Source organism: Ailuropoda melanoleuca, chromosome 9, assembly GCF_002007445.2.
Source record: "Ailuropoda melanoleuca isolate Jingjing chromosome 9, ASM200744v2, whole genome shotgun sequence".
NCBI classification, from domain to species: Eukaryota; Metazoa; Chordata; class Mammalia; order Carnivora; family Ursidae; genus Ailuropoda; species Ailuropoda melanoleuca.
In genome coordinates, this window is record NC_048226.1 from 1,737,164 (window position 1) to 1,750,686 (window position 13,523).

Consider the following 13,523-nt stretch of genomic DNA (forward strand, 5'->3'; position numbering starts at 1 on the left):
TGAGCCTGCTTCTTCCTCTCCCACTCCCCCTGCTTGCGTTCCCTCTCTCGCTGGCTGTCTCTCTGTCGAATAAATAAATAAAATCTTTAAAAAAATTTTTAAAAATCTTTTTAGTTTTCTATCGAAATGTCCATTCTTTTCATCCATTTTCCCTCTATTTTCTCAAAGCTATAAATAAAAAAAAGCCCTGTCTTTTACCATTTCCAGTATTAGGGTCATCTCAGTCCCCACATCTAAGGACTGTTTCATTTCTTGATCGTCAGTCTCTTTGACCCTGTCCCTTTGCATGTCTAATGGTTTTATCTTATGCCAAATACCAGACACGGCAGAACACAGAGGTGCTGGGTTGCCTGACTCCTCTAGAGAGTGTTAGGTGTTGTCCTTGCTCACAGTGAAATCACCGAAGGATTGCCTTGGTCATGTTGAGACGTGAGCTCTGGTTTCAGGCTTGGTCAGGGCAGGTGTTTGCAGTCTTACCCCAGCTGCTAGGGTGCAGCCCTTTCTCCCAGTACCCGGTCCTTACTGCGAGGGTGTGGTCCCTCTGGAGCCTCGGCCCGGGGCTTAGGTGCTGACTGAGCATGTCTCCTCTGGCTGCTCCTGCACAGCCAGCCTGCTCAGCCCTGCACAGTCTCTGAAATCTTCCTCAGCTTTGCAGCCTCCTGCTGACCCGGCGTCTCAGCCGACCATGCACAGTGTAGGGTTCAGCCAAAGGTATGATGGGGAAAATTTTTTTTGCAGATTTTTTTTCACTCCTTATCTGAGGCTCTCTTCTTATAGGTACATTGACCCCAAAGCCCAGTAGCGTCACAGCAGCCCCAAACTCCAGTCCCCAGGGCAAGATGCCTGCTCTCTGTGTGGGCCCCACTTCCCTGCACCATGGTTAGAGAGAATTTCTGAACTTCAGTTCAATGCTCTCGTGTTCCCTTTTGTCCACCACTGTGCAGAGCCCACAGAAAGGAGAGAGAGATCGGAAAGTGAATTACACCCTGGGATCCTCGGTGATCCCAGGCTGGCAGTAAACGAGGCTCAGAGAGGAAGAACACCAGGAATGACCTATAGTGGGAGCGGTTTTCATGTGACGTGGAATATCAGCGTACTGAACACTTACGACTCTAACAGAGGGAATGTAATAAGATATGAAAAGATAAAACAAGCCTGGAGAAAGATTCCAGTTGAATGCTTACTGGATTTCACAAATTAAGCTAGAAATTGTGCCTTTAAATGTTACTTTCAGGTTTAAATCTGCAGGGGTGGAGTTCTAGCCCACAATAAATACGGAGAGGAGGTAAGGATTGACCTGCCTCTCTATCCTCTGGAGCGGAAGGGAGCAGAGTCTGAAAGTAGTTGGATTTGGTTGGTTTAACCCCAAATTTGGCAACCAACCCAAAAACACAGGGACCACGTTGACCAAAAAAGAAAAATTGTAGGGCATAGCTTGAAAAGGAGTCTGTAGTTGCTTATTAAAAGCATTGTAGTAGTTCTGACTTGCAAGACTATGTACATGAATTTTGATCTTTAACAATAGAAATACGAGCAGAAAGAATGAACAGAGTATTTAAATTTTAAAAAATGCAAATTGGGGCACCTGGCTGGCTCAGAGAAGCACGCAACTCTTGATCTCGGGGTTGTGAGTTTGAGCTCTGTGTTGAGGGCAGAGATTACTTAAAAAACAAAATTTTAAAGAAAATGCAAAGGACCAACATCATAAAAAAAACATGTTCAGATAAAGGCAGAATAAAACAATTGGTTAAATCCATTAAGTATAGCCTAGAAACTAAGCATGGAACAATTTAAAAAACCAGCGATTCAAAGAATATAAATGTCTCCAAATGGGCGGATGGCTTGAATGAATTATGATGCATCAAAGAGTGGTTCGCCTGCGGTTCAGCTTGGGCGGAAGTGCAAGCCTTTGTGTGACACATGCACGGTCTGCATGGTACACGGTGACGGATTGGTGACAGCCGACACCATAGATGGGATTGGCGGTTTGTGTCCTGTTGCCTGCCTGTATTCACATGTTATCACAAGCGGGTACTGCTTTCGTAAGCAGAACTCCTCCCTCACCCATTCCTCAGAGATCTGGACGTTTAAATGAAGGTTTTCTCTTACTTAAAGCTGTTAATTCAGTTTAAGCCAAGTGCGCCTGAGTTGCTCACGTGGCTGTTACTTTGCTCACGGGGGTAAGGGAATTTCACTGTTTCCAGTTCTGTAAGATGGGAATAATGCCTGCCTCCGAGGGTTACTGCTTTATTGGTGTTTAGCAATAGATTCTTTCTAAAAATTTTTATTTAAATTTTAATTAGTTAACATAGCACAATATTGGCTTCAGGAGTAGAATTCAGTGGTTCATCACTTACATACAACACCCACTGCTCATCACAACAGGTGCCCTCCTTGATGCCCATCCCCCACATAGCCCATCCCCCGCCCATCTCCTTCCATCAACCTCAGTGTATCCTCTGTAGTTAAGAGTCTCTTATGCTTTGCCTCCCTCTGCCCTTTGTTCCCCCTTCCCCTATGTTCATCTATTTTGTTTCTTAAGTTAAAGCAAAATCATACGCTATTTGTCTTTCTCTGAGTTATTTCGCTTAGCATAATACACTCTAGCTCTACCCACGTCACCACAAATGCAAGATTTCATTCTTTTTGATGGCCGAGTAATAGTCCATTACACACACACACACACACACACACACACACCCCACATCTTCTTATCCATTCATCAGTCAATGGGCACTTGGGCTCTGTCCATAGTTTGACTATTGTTGAGCAATAAATTCTTAGTGACCAATAATTGCTGTTTAAATCAAGCCCAATGATAGATTTACAGGAGAGCCAGCAGGGGAAGGCGAGAGGTCTTATTTGGTCCCCATCGCCCCTTCCAAACCACGTCTGATTCCTCCCCTCTCGCCCTCACTGTACCCAGTGCCTTCCAGCTCATTCCATCCAGCGCTCTGACCTGCCCCCTACCTCCCTGCAGACACTTCCGGGTCTGTCTCCCCCTGTTCATGACGGAGTTGGGCCCCTGGCTCTCTGTCTTCCTCTCCACCCATGCTCCAGCCCTCACTCTTGCCGACTTCAGTATCTAATCATCTGGTGCCGGCCTTGCCGTTCCTTAACCTCCTGTCCTTCGCCCCAGCACAGCCCCTTGGCATCATCATGGTCTAGACCTAGCACACCTGGTAAATTTACCTTTGCCGGAAGCTTCATTTCAAGCACCTTGCTCTCCTTCTGACCTACTGTCTCTGGAATCCACTTCAATAACCCTTTGACGTCAGTCCTCCAGTTCTCCTCCTTCGTTCCATTTTCAATATCCCGTCCCCGCCCTGCATCTTTGCTTGCCTCCATTGCAATCGATTCTTTAAATGACTGTCACTTCCCTTCGCCCTTTGTCCCTCTATCATATCTGGCTGGCAAAACTACAGTCCTGCTTGGACCCACCTCCTAGCTTTCCTTGCACCTGCTCCCGGCCACCTGAGTGTTGCTACACGAGAGTGCACGCAGACTCTGGGTGACACGTTCAGCTTAGAAGTCATCCCCACAAGCCGAACCGAGTAAACTACACCACATGGCAAGACCATTTTTTCTTGAGTAGGTTTGCTTTTCTCTTCTCTGGGACAGCAGTTTTATTATCTGGAGCTGCTTCTCCCTCCAGGTCACGGGATGACCAGATGTACGTTCAGAAGTTGTGCTCAGTGAGGGGCTGCACGTCTGTTCCCTTCCTGCTGTTCTCAGGGCCATCCCTGAGTGTCACTGTCTTGGCGGCAGGCCATTTGGGGCATGAACCAACCCACTGAGCTGACTGATTGATGATCCAGGACCCGTTCTTCCTTCCCCCATAGCCCACCGTCGGGAGCCCTCCCCAGGAGGCCATGGTTGTGAGCTGTTGTCTTAGTGCTGCAGAGGTGACTTGGCGTGTGTCCTGTGTGTAAACTTACTTGTGCCTCTAGACCTATGCAGGCCAGCTTCCGCTGCACTGTTCCCATGGTGCACGGCTGTTGTGCCCGCTCCGCCCAATGGCTTGGGGGAGGGGTGCCAGCACCCAGATCCTAATGGCAGGTTTGGTCCTTCAGTGACTCACATCCAACGCACGCTCTCACCTAGGACCCAGCGGCATGCCACGATCTGCTTTTCAAATGGAGACTAGTTCTCTGCTGTGGATGGCATGGCCTTGTTCCAGATCCCCGGGAGCGGTGCTGGACTCTCTGACCTCAGATGAACTCCTTAACTGCCATGAAATCCTCTGGCACCTTGGAATTTGCTGGGTCATGTGGCCCTAGTGGTGAGGCTGCTTGTATCATAATCCAGAACCCAGGGCAGAATTCTCTTTGCTCTGGGTTCTGGCGAGGAAGCCCGGGCAGCTGGAAGTCAGGCTGTCTTGTAGGAGCATGGAAAGGCCCAGAAGGCACAGGGACAAGGGAGGATGGGAGGAGAGGGACCAGATCCGGTTTACCTCGCTCCCCTCGCAATGATGGTGCTTTTCCCCACCATGTCTGTTTTGATCATCTCTTTTTCCCTCTGAGGATGGAATTTATCTTTTAGTTCTGCCTCTGAGAACGTCATTCCATACGTGCATGGCCTTCAAACTAAACGTGCTTCCGTTCGCTGCCTGCCAGGACATAGAGGTAGCTCGTTCATTGCAAGATATTCTTTTAAATATTGATTGGCTTGCACGGGGGAGTTTAGAATTCCTCTGTTAGCACGTAGGAATGTCAGGTTAACATTCTGTCACCTACCATTGCTTTCAAGTGCCCAGGCCTGCGCTCTCCAGTAGAAATACAAGGCGAGCCACGTATGTTACTTTACATTTTCTTTCTTTTTTTTTTTTTTTTAAAGATTTTATTTATTTATTCAACAGAGAGAGAGACAACCAGAGACAGAGGGAACACAAGCAGGGGGAGTGGGAGAGGAAGAAGCAGGCTCATAGCAGAGGAGCCTGATGTGGGGCTCGATCCCACAACGCCGGGATCACGCCCTGAGCCGAAGGCAGACGCCCAATCGCTGTGCCACCCAGGCNCACCCAGGTGCCCCTACTTTACATTTTCTAGTAGCCACATTACAAAAGGAAAAAAAGAAATGGGCAAAATTAATATTAATAATACATTTTGTTTAATCCAAAATATCTGAAATATTTTCAACACGAGGCCCAGCCACACGTCGAGTGTCGACAGTCGCAGCGGGGTGAGTGGGCATCATGTCGGAGTGCTCTGATCCAGACGCAGCCCCGGGAATGCCTCACCTTCACCGCAAACTTGAGCGGTTACAAGATGTTCCACTTGCCTTATCTAGATTATTCCTTGAGAGAGAGAGCAAGAGAGAGAGGCAGCAAGAGAGAGAGGGCAGTTTTATCACCTCCATGCTGCTCAGAGAAGGGAGCTGATTGGCCCAAGATAACCCGTCGTCAGAAAGTAGCCGAGGTGGGACCGTGGCCAGCTGTTTGGACTCCAGTTCTGTCTCGAATACAGCAGTGGTTCCCAAACTTGTCTGCACACTCACATCCCTTGCGGATGTTTTAACATTTCTGAAGCCCAGCCACACCCCCAGGGTGTTAAACCACAACATCTGGGGTGGGACTCGGGGGTGAGGAGCTGGGAAAGCTCCCTGTGGTCTGGGCGCGTGGCCGTGGGTGGAGGGCGCCGGGGTGCCACTGCCGCCCTCGAAGTGTGGCCCACAAACCAGCAGTGTGGGCATCAGCCGTGCCTTATCTCGGATGGCGGCCAGGCCTGCTGACGCAGAACCCCACAGAGGAGCCCAGCTCACGCTCCAGGCCGAGAAGCATCTGACGGAAAACATGCAATTCTGCGTTTACATGGGAGAAAACACAGTCCGGGACATTTCCANAGGGCGCCGGGGTGCCACTGCCGCCCTCGAAGTGTGGCCCACAAACCAGCAGTGTGGGCATCAGCCGTGCCTCATCTCGGATGGCGGCCAGGCCTGCTGACTCAGAACCCCACAGAGGAGCCCAGCTCACGCTTCAGGCCGAGAAGCATCTGACGGAAAACATGCAATTCTGCCTTTACATGGGAGAAAACACAGTCCGGGCATTTCCGCGATGCAGGTTTATTGAGCACGGCAGTAGCTGGTGGCCTTTGGGTTTTCATTAAATTAATATGTGACTCATGCTGCTTTCTCGGTGTTATTAGGACTTTATTTCTGAACCATCATCATGAACTCCCTCTCCACGGCACAGACGACTTGATTTGAAAGAAACCTAGAGAAACTGCCTGAAATGTCTCTCTGTCCATTTCTCTCAGGCTTTAAGTGGCGTTGAACCTTTGTTTAATAACAGTAAACTCTGCTTTCTCATTCAGCCAGCAGATGTATGAGAACTGACTGTGCGGGTGATGTGGGAGGGTAAAGTCAGGGAGAAAAGCTACCGACGGGCTCCTGTTTACGGGGATAGCCGTGGAACGACAGACAAGGTGACTCATGACCCTGGAATCCAGGGCCCTGGGATTCACGGGGGGGAGAGGTCTTCCTGCTCTGGGGTGACAGAAGCTCTCATTAAGGAGGCGCTGGGGGATTTGGACGTTCACGGGTGGAGGGAATGTGCCTTTACAGGAGACATTCGCCGGCACAGCTGCAATCAGTCGGGGAACGCAGATGTGTCTTGGGACGCTCAGCTGCAGGGACAGAAACCCCACTTGACCTGGTGAAGGCAAGAAGAGCCGTTTTCGGCTCATGGCATCTAGGGGTTGGACCTCCAAACAGTGAAGAGGCCTCTGGAACATCAAGAACCACACACGCCAAAACTACCAGGACTCTTTCTCTCTGTTTCTTCAGGCCAGTTCCATACTGTCTTATATCAAACTGGCTTCAAGCACAGTAGCAACATGACTGCAAGCAATTCCCGTATTTTATATACATCCTACACCTTCTAGTACGAGAGAGCGAAACCCCAGGTGTCTGGAACTCAAGCCAAAATATTAGGAGAGGAGAGGACGTAGATGCAGATAGGATAGAAACAAGACTGGCCGTGAGTCGGCCCTTGCTGAAGCCGCATATTAAGCTCACGGGGTTCGTTATGCGATGTGGTCCTACTTTTACATACGTTGGAAATTTTCTTTAAATTAAAAAAAAAAAATCCCCAGGCAAGAATCATGTTCACTTGTCTTCATCCAACCTTGGGTCAAGCAAGAGTGAACAGGACACGTGGTGATGTGAGGACTTGGTGGCTCTGGTGAGAACCTCATGTCTGGGACTATGGGGCCGACAAAAGGGGGTTCCATCTCCAGGGAAAGGGATGGAGGGGTCCCAGGCAGAAGCCCCCCACTCCATGCTGACGTCTGACGTTCTGTTACCTGCTTCTCTCCCCTGGGCTCTGGACCCACACTTCGAGGATCGGCACTGCCCCGGCCGGATGTCCCGTGGACACCTGTACCCCGATGTGCTCAAAATCAACCTCAGCCATGTGCCGGTCCTGAGGGTCTTCTCCTCCTCCACTGAGATGCTCCAGCCAGAAATTTCTGAGTTGTAGTCAACCAACCTTGCTTCCCCACCCCGGACTCATCTCTCAGCTTTGTGGATCCTGCCTCTGACATATTATCTACCTCACCTCGTCCTCCTTATTCCCTGCTCCACGGCCCTGATTCAGAATTCTCCCAGTCTCTCCCACTCCAGAGCCCACACTGGCTCGCGCAACCCCTCACAGCCGCCCACGGCACCAACGTAATGACTTTGCTCTGTGCTTCGATGTTGCCTAACGACCCTAAGGCATCACGGCCATTTAAAATCTGGTCTTACGCTGCTTCTAAAGCTCCTTGCCATTTGCACCGTTGTACGTATCTACACGTACGTACACTTACTCTTTTGCACTTCCACACACGCCCCCTCTTCATTTATGAACATGTTGGCCAAATTCGACAAGCTTGAGCTGAAAACCCACCTCCTTGATAAGAAACCTCCTCTGACTTCTCCAGCGGTACTCCCCGTCCCACAGGCTGTCTCAGACCCTCCCAGGGTGGCCCTTCCAATACCACACAGCAGTGACCTTTCCACGTTTGTGCCCTCCTACCCCCACGCAGAGACCTACTTTCAGTTCTGACGAGCGGATCCCTAGTTCGTGATGAGTCGGTATGCTAATACACTGGCAAACCACAGTACAGAACCGGCTCTTGATTACAGGGACTCCCAAAACTCTAGTTCAGCCGCCTGTCGATGATAAGACCGTTCAGTCGGCTCCAGTGAAAGGGAACTGTCTCCTGACACAACCCACTCCACTTGTGAGCTCCTGCAAGGTCCTTCCCTCCACTGACCCTTCAATGCTGCTCTCTGCACCTCTGGCCGGGAGCCCGAGCTCTAGTCCTTACCACCTCCTGGAGCACTACCAGACTTCACCTGTCAGCTCTTCTGTGCCTCGGGCGAAGTGTCCAATGATCTTTCGAGAGTCCTCAGAAGGCAGGGTTAGAGTCGAGAAGCCTCTGAGCCTGGGTCAGCCCGTCTCCATCTCTGGGTCTGTGGCTGTGGAGTTGCACGCAACACTCAGGTGTGGTTGGCTTGGGAACGGGACATCAGCAAAGCGTGAGAAGACTCGTGGGTGGTGCGGAGGGCATTCGCGATGCTGTGTCACGTGGTCTAGCTTTTCACCGCTATGCTTGGCAATGCACGATGAAGAACAGAGGAGACGGGTTTGTATTTATCTAGGACTGGGGATTGGCGGTAAGAGGAGGGTGGCAAGGAGAGAACCACTCTGGAAATGCCTTCCTCCCAATCATACCATCTTGCTCCCACCATTGTCTCAGTCCCTTCGTTCCTTGAAGCCTGGGGCATCTAAAGCAGATTTGTTCATTTTCTGCTCTACGTTATCGAGTCTATTGATCTGTTGTTTTTTAAAACAAAATGTGTCTTTATTTTTTTTCTTCCTTTTTTTAAATTAACATGTAATGTATTATTGGTTTCAGAGGTACAGGCCTGTGATTCATTAGTCTTACATAACACCCAGTGCTCATTACATCACATGTCCTCCTTAATGCTCGTCACCCGGTTACCCCCCCCCAGCAACACTCAGTTTGTTTCCTATGATTAAAAGTCTCTTATGGTTTGTCTCCCTCTCTGATTTCGTCTTGTTTTATTTTTTCCCTCTCTTCCGCTATGATCCTCTGTTTTGTTTCTTAAATTCCACTTATGAGTGAGATCATATGATAATTGTCTTTCTCTGATTGACTTATTTTGCTTAGCGTAATACCTCCAGATGTCCATCGATAGACGAATGGATAAAGAAGATGTGGTTCATACACAGAATAGAATATTATTCAGTCATCGAAAACTGAAATCTTGCCATTTGCAATGATGTGGATGGAACTAGAGAGTACTGATCCATTTCTTTAAAATATCTTTTCTCCTTATTTGATACAGCAAAGAGCAAGGCATTTTTCACATTATTTTCTGAAGAATATGGTCTTAAAACTTGATAGATTAATGATTCTTTTAATAGAGATTACATGAAAGAACAAAATAAACCTTATGTCGTTAGTTTTTCAAAATAAAGTGGAGTTTCTAAGTCATCCGTGATCGGGGTTCTGTAAACACGTGAGAATCAGACTCCAAGGCCAGGTACCCTGAAGGAAGGGACTGGTCCCTTCACGGGTCTCTACTCTTAGTTTGGGGGTGAAAGTGGGGATCAGGTAGGAGGATGTGTGAAACTCTCCCTACCTCAATGGATGGTCTCAAAGGGGAAGAATAGTTGGAATTAGAGCCGGAGTTATTTGGTAGCCATAAAGAAGAAATTTTGGGGCGCCTGGGTGGCACAGCGGTTAAGCGCCTGCCTTCAGCTCAGGGCGTGATCCCGGCATTCTGGGATCGAGCCCCACATCAGGCTCCTCTACTATGAGCCTGCTTCTTCCTCTCCCACTCCCCCTGCTTGTGTTCCCTCTCTCGCTGGCTGTCTCTATCTCTGTCGAATAAATAAATAAAATCTTTAAAAAAAAAAAAAAGAAATTCTGATTGTCAGAGTCTCTAAATAACACTACAACCAAGCCCAACACCAGCATTCTTTGAAACAGCCCCCTGCCGCTCGACTAAGGAAGGAACGCCCCTTGGGAGGATTAGGATGGATGTTGATGGCCTGGAGGCAGCGTGACCTGATCAGCCAGGCTTTAGGCTGGATTTAGAAGAAGAGGGAGACAGACACCCAGACGGGTCTGGGAAGCCAGCTGGTGTGGAGGACAGGTTTGGCTCACACAGGAGGAGCCCCCAGCCCCTGGGAAAGGTGGCTATGAAGGATGTATGAGCCTGGGCTGTCTGCACAGTAACGCACAGTTCTCCACTAACAACGTGGACTTGAGGTCATGATAGAGCGTAGTAAATGCAGGCTTGTGAGGATAGGGTGACTTGGTGTGATAACGCAAGGTAGGGATACAGCGATTAAAAAAGGCAAACTTTTTTTTTAAATGACCAGTTAGAAGGGAAAGTGGAATAGGGCTCCAGGTGCATAGTGCACAACATGGATTGAGGGCGAGGCCCAAGGTCCTGGGGACGTGAAGATGTCTGAGACAAACATGATTCTTGCCCTCATGGAGCCTACAGTCTAGTGGGGAGAGTGTAGTAAGTATTGAGAGAAGGTTCTTGTGAGCTAGGGAGTGATTAACGATGAAGTTGGGGAGATAAGGGGCTCGGAGGCCATATGAAGGAATTTAGACCTTATCTGGTATCGAGGGACATGATTGAAGGATTTTATGTTTTATAATTGAAGCAGGGACATCATGGTCAAATTTAATGGGCATCAAGAATTAAGTTTCCAGAGACTGGAAACTAAGACAGAAATCTAGGCAAGAAAGGATCATAATTAGATTAAGGTGGGAATGGATTCAATGACAGGAATTAGAGCTGGCAAAACCCACGTCAACTGGAAAAAAATCTAAGATAATAGCAAAACTGTGGGCTCTGGCTTCTGGACAGTGAGTTTCCACTGAAGTGGGAACATGGGAGGGGGTTCTGGCTTGATGGGGTGGGGGTCAGGGAAGAAACTGAGTTCAGATGCGGACGTGCTGAGTAGAAGGGGCCGGGGAGCCCTTGGGGAAGCCTAGGAAGGGAGGAGGAGATGTGGGAAGAAAGGGGGCTGCTGTTCAAGACCTGGAAGTTGAGGTCATCCAGCGAGAGGCCCCTCATGAAATCCCGTGTGTGCACCTTGGTCTGTGGCACTGGGCGGGACCGGTGCCAGTGTCAGCACCAACCCTGTCCAGACTCGCTCCTCAACGACGTTGTTTTAAATAAATAGATTTACACGGGGGGTTCGGTGCTCCGGTGGTTCCAGTCTGCCCAATTAAGAACATAACTGCCTTATGTGGGACTTGGCAACACATCAAGATCTGAATGGAGCACGGGGAGCTCTAATAACACATCCACAAAAGGTAATGTTATTAAACACTGAAGTCCTTATTGATTTAGGAATTGTTGACCTTAAAAGTGTATATCCCTCATCTCTGATGTTTATATTTCTTTTGCATCTATCCAGGCTGAAGGAAAACTTTTCCTGGACCCTTACACTCAGATGGATTTGTAGAGGACCCAGTGTCTCAGAACTGCCGATCCATGGCTGAGGTCACATGCCAGAAAGACAGACAAACCGTGCTCAGGTCAAGAAGTCCTCTTGACTTGTCAAAACTCGTAAGAATGCATCTCACTGTCTCCTGGGTTTAAGCTGTATCTCAGAAATTAGTGAGATGCAAATTATGTGACCTGCCTGTTTGCATAAGTGGTCCCTGTCATGCTTCAGGGCAGATCTGACACAAGCATCCCATAATTACAGGATAGCTCTGGGGACTGGCTTCAATTAACCAAGCTGCTTCTCAGTTATCATTATATTATCCGTATTTATAGCATTTGACATTTTCACAGTGCTCTTTAATCATATTGCATGTGGGTTGCCTTAATCTAAATCTTTCAACATACTTGGGATACCAGATGTTCCTGTTCTCTGGATCTTCCAGATGGAGCAACAGAGCGTGGACCAGAGTTCCAATGACAGCACCTGAGAGTTACAGTCCCAGGTCACTTGGACAGGTTTGTGGTGGTTAAGCATTCAAACCAAGGCAAAGGTCCTCTGGGTAAGGTTGTGTAGGGTAATGGGACACTAAGTCTCTGGACTAATGGTGAAAACATACTGTCTTTAGTCAAAGTTCTGAGGACTGGACATGGCTAACCAGAGCAATGGAACGTCTGGAACCTGTATTCTTGGCGACCACCAGCACATCAAGCCAAGAGCTGTCACAAGGCTTCTGATCTCTTATACACTGAGCTAGCTCTGGCGTTTTTGGTCCTTTCTCCCCTGGGTCCAAGAGCTCTTTAGTCTGTCCTGGGTCTCCCACATCTCCCGACTGGACAGTGGAGCTTAGAGCAGGGAAGAGAGGGTTGTCCGTATCTGAAATACGAACGTAGGGTTCCACCATCTTCTCCTGCTTATCCCCCCCACAGCTTGAGCACGGACCCTGACTGCAGAGTCTGACAAAATTTTGTTCACAAATGGATACAATTACCACTCTGACTTGCAGCAGCAGTACTGGTGCGGGTCCCAACAACTTTTGTGGTCACGTCCAGCTCAACGGGCATAGCGATGCATGTAGATACCTGATGTTCTCTGCCCAGCCATCCCCCGAATCTGTGGCAGAATCCATGGAAGGGATACCCCTCTGCCTTTCCATACATGACTGGAGACATAGTTGCCCCCCTCAAGTCTCCCAAGATTTCCTTCTTTCATTGTAATGCGTCAGTCTCATCCCCAAGTTCGCAGATCTGGAAATTATTTGAATGCAGGGCTGGATTTGTTAGAAATATTTTTTGGCACTGCATATGAAACCAACCGAAGGTTATATCATGTGCTCTTTTTTTCTTCTCTTGATTTAATGGCGGACGCGATGCTTAGGTTTTGTTTTTTTAATTGGATGAGTAATTTCAAAGACGAAGAACCTGTCCCGAGATTTCCCTCATAAAGCTCAGGGTTTGATCAAGCACGACAGGCTGGTTTTGTAAATGTCATGACTCAGCAAAGTTCTTTCTCAATGAACATACGGTCACACATTGTCACATACTCCAAGGCAGCCTTTCAAACCTCAGCTTCCCGTGTTAGCCCTTCCAGCCCTTGTCCCCCACGCGTCCTCCCAGCAGAGAACCACGCAAGCAGCTGAAGAACCCCTCCACCTTCCCTACTTACCCTCTTCAGGTCTTCATCTTCCTGCTCTCATTTACGACCAACTTTGTGGGCGACCTGTTGTCTTTGGTCAATGCTGGTCCTCTCGTTGTGCTTTTGATTCTCTATTGTTCTCCCTCTCCTCTCGATTCGTCAGCCCTCCCCTCCGGACTCTTCAGTTTCTTCTCACTGTGTCCTCCCTCCCTGCCTGCAAAAAGACCAAGCCTTCCTTATCTTAGAAAAGAAACCCCCTTCTCCTGAAAACAAAATAGAGTCCTACATCTCATCTACTATTCACCATTGATTGCTCTAAACCACATTCCACACCCAGGTGTGATCCGGGCAGGGTTCCACCATAATTCATGATCACTCAGAAACTCAGAATGTGATCTGACTTGGA

The 13,523-nt window shown here is 48.6% G+C and overlaps 1 long non-coding RNA gene across 1 annotated transcript in view; it reads left to right on the top strand.

Moving 5' to 3' along the window:
- Window positions 1-13,523, top strand: part of LOC117803695 — a 47,472-nt gene extending 33,949 nt beyond the window's left edge. Inside the window, exons 6-7 of the long non-coding RNA XR_004627637.1 lie at window positions 11,453-11,604; window positions 11,928-13,523. This is a non-coding gene — a long non-coding RNA (uncharacterized LOC117803695). The remainder of the gene's footprint in view (window positions 1-11,452; window positions 11,605-11,927) is intronic.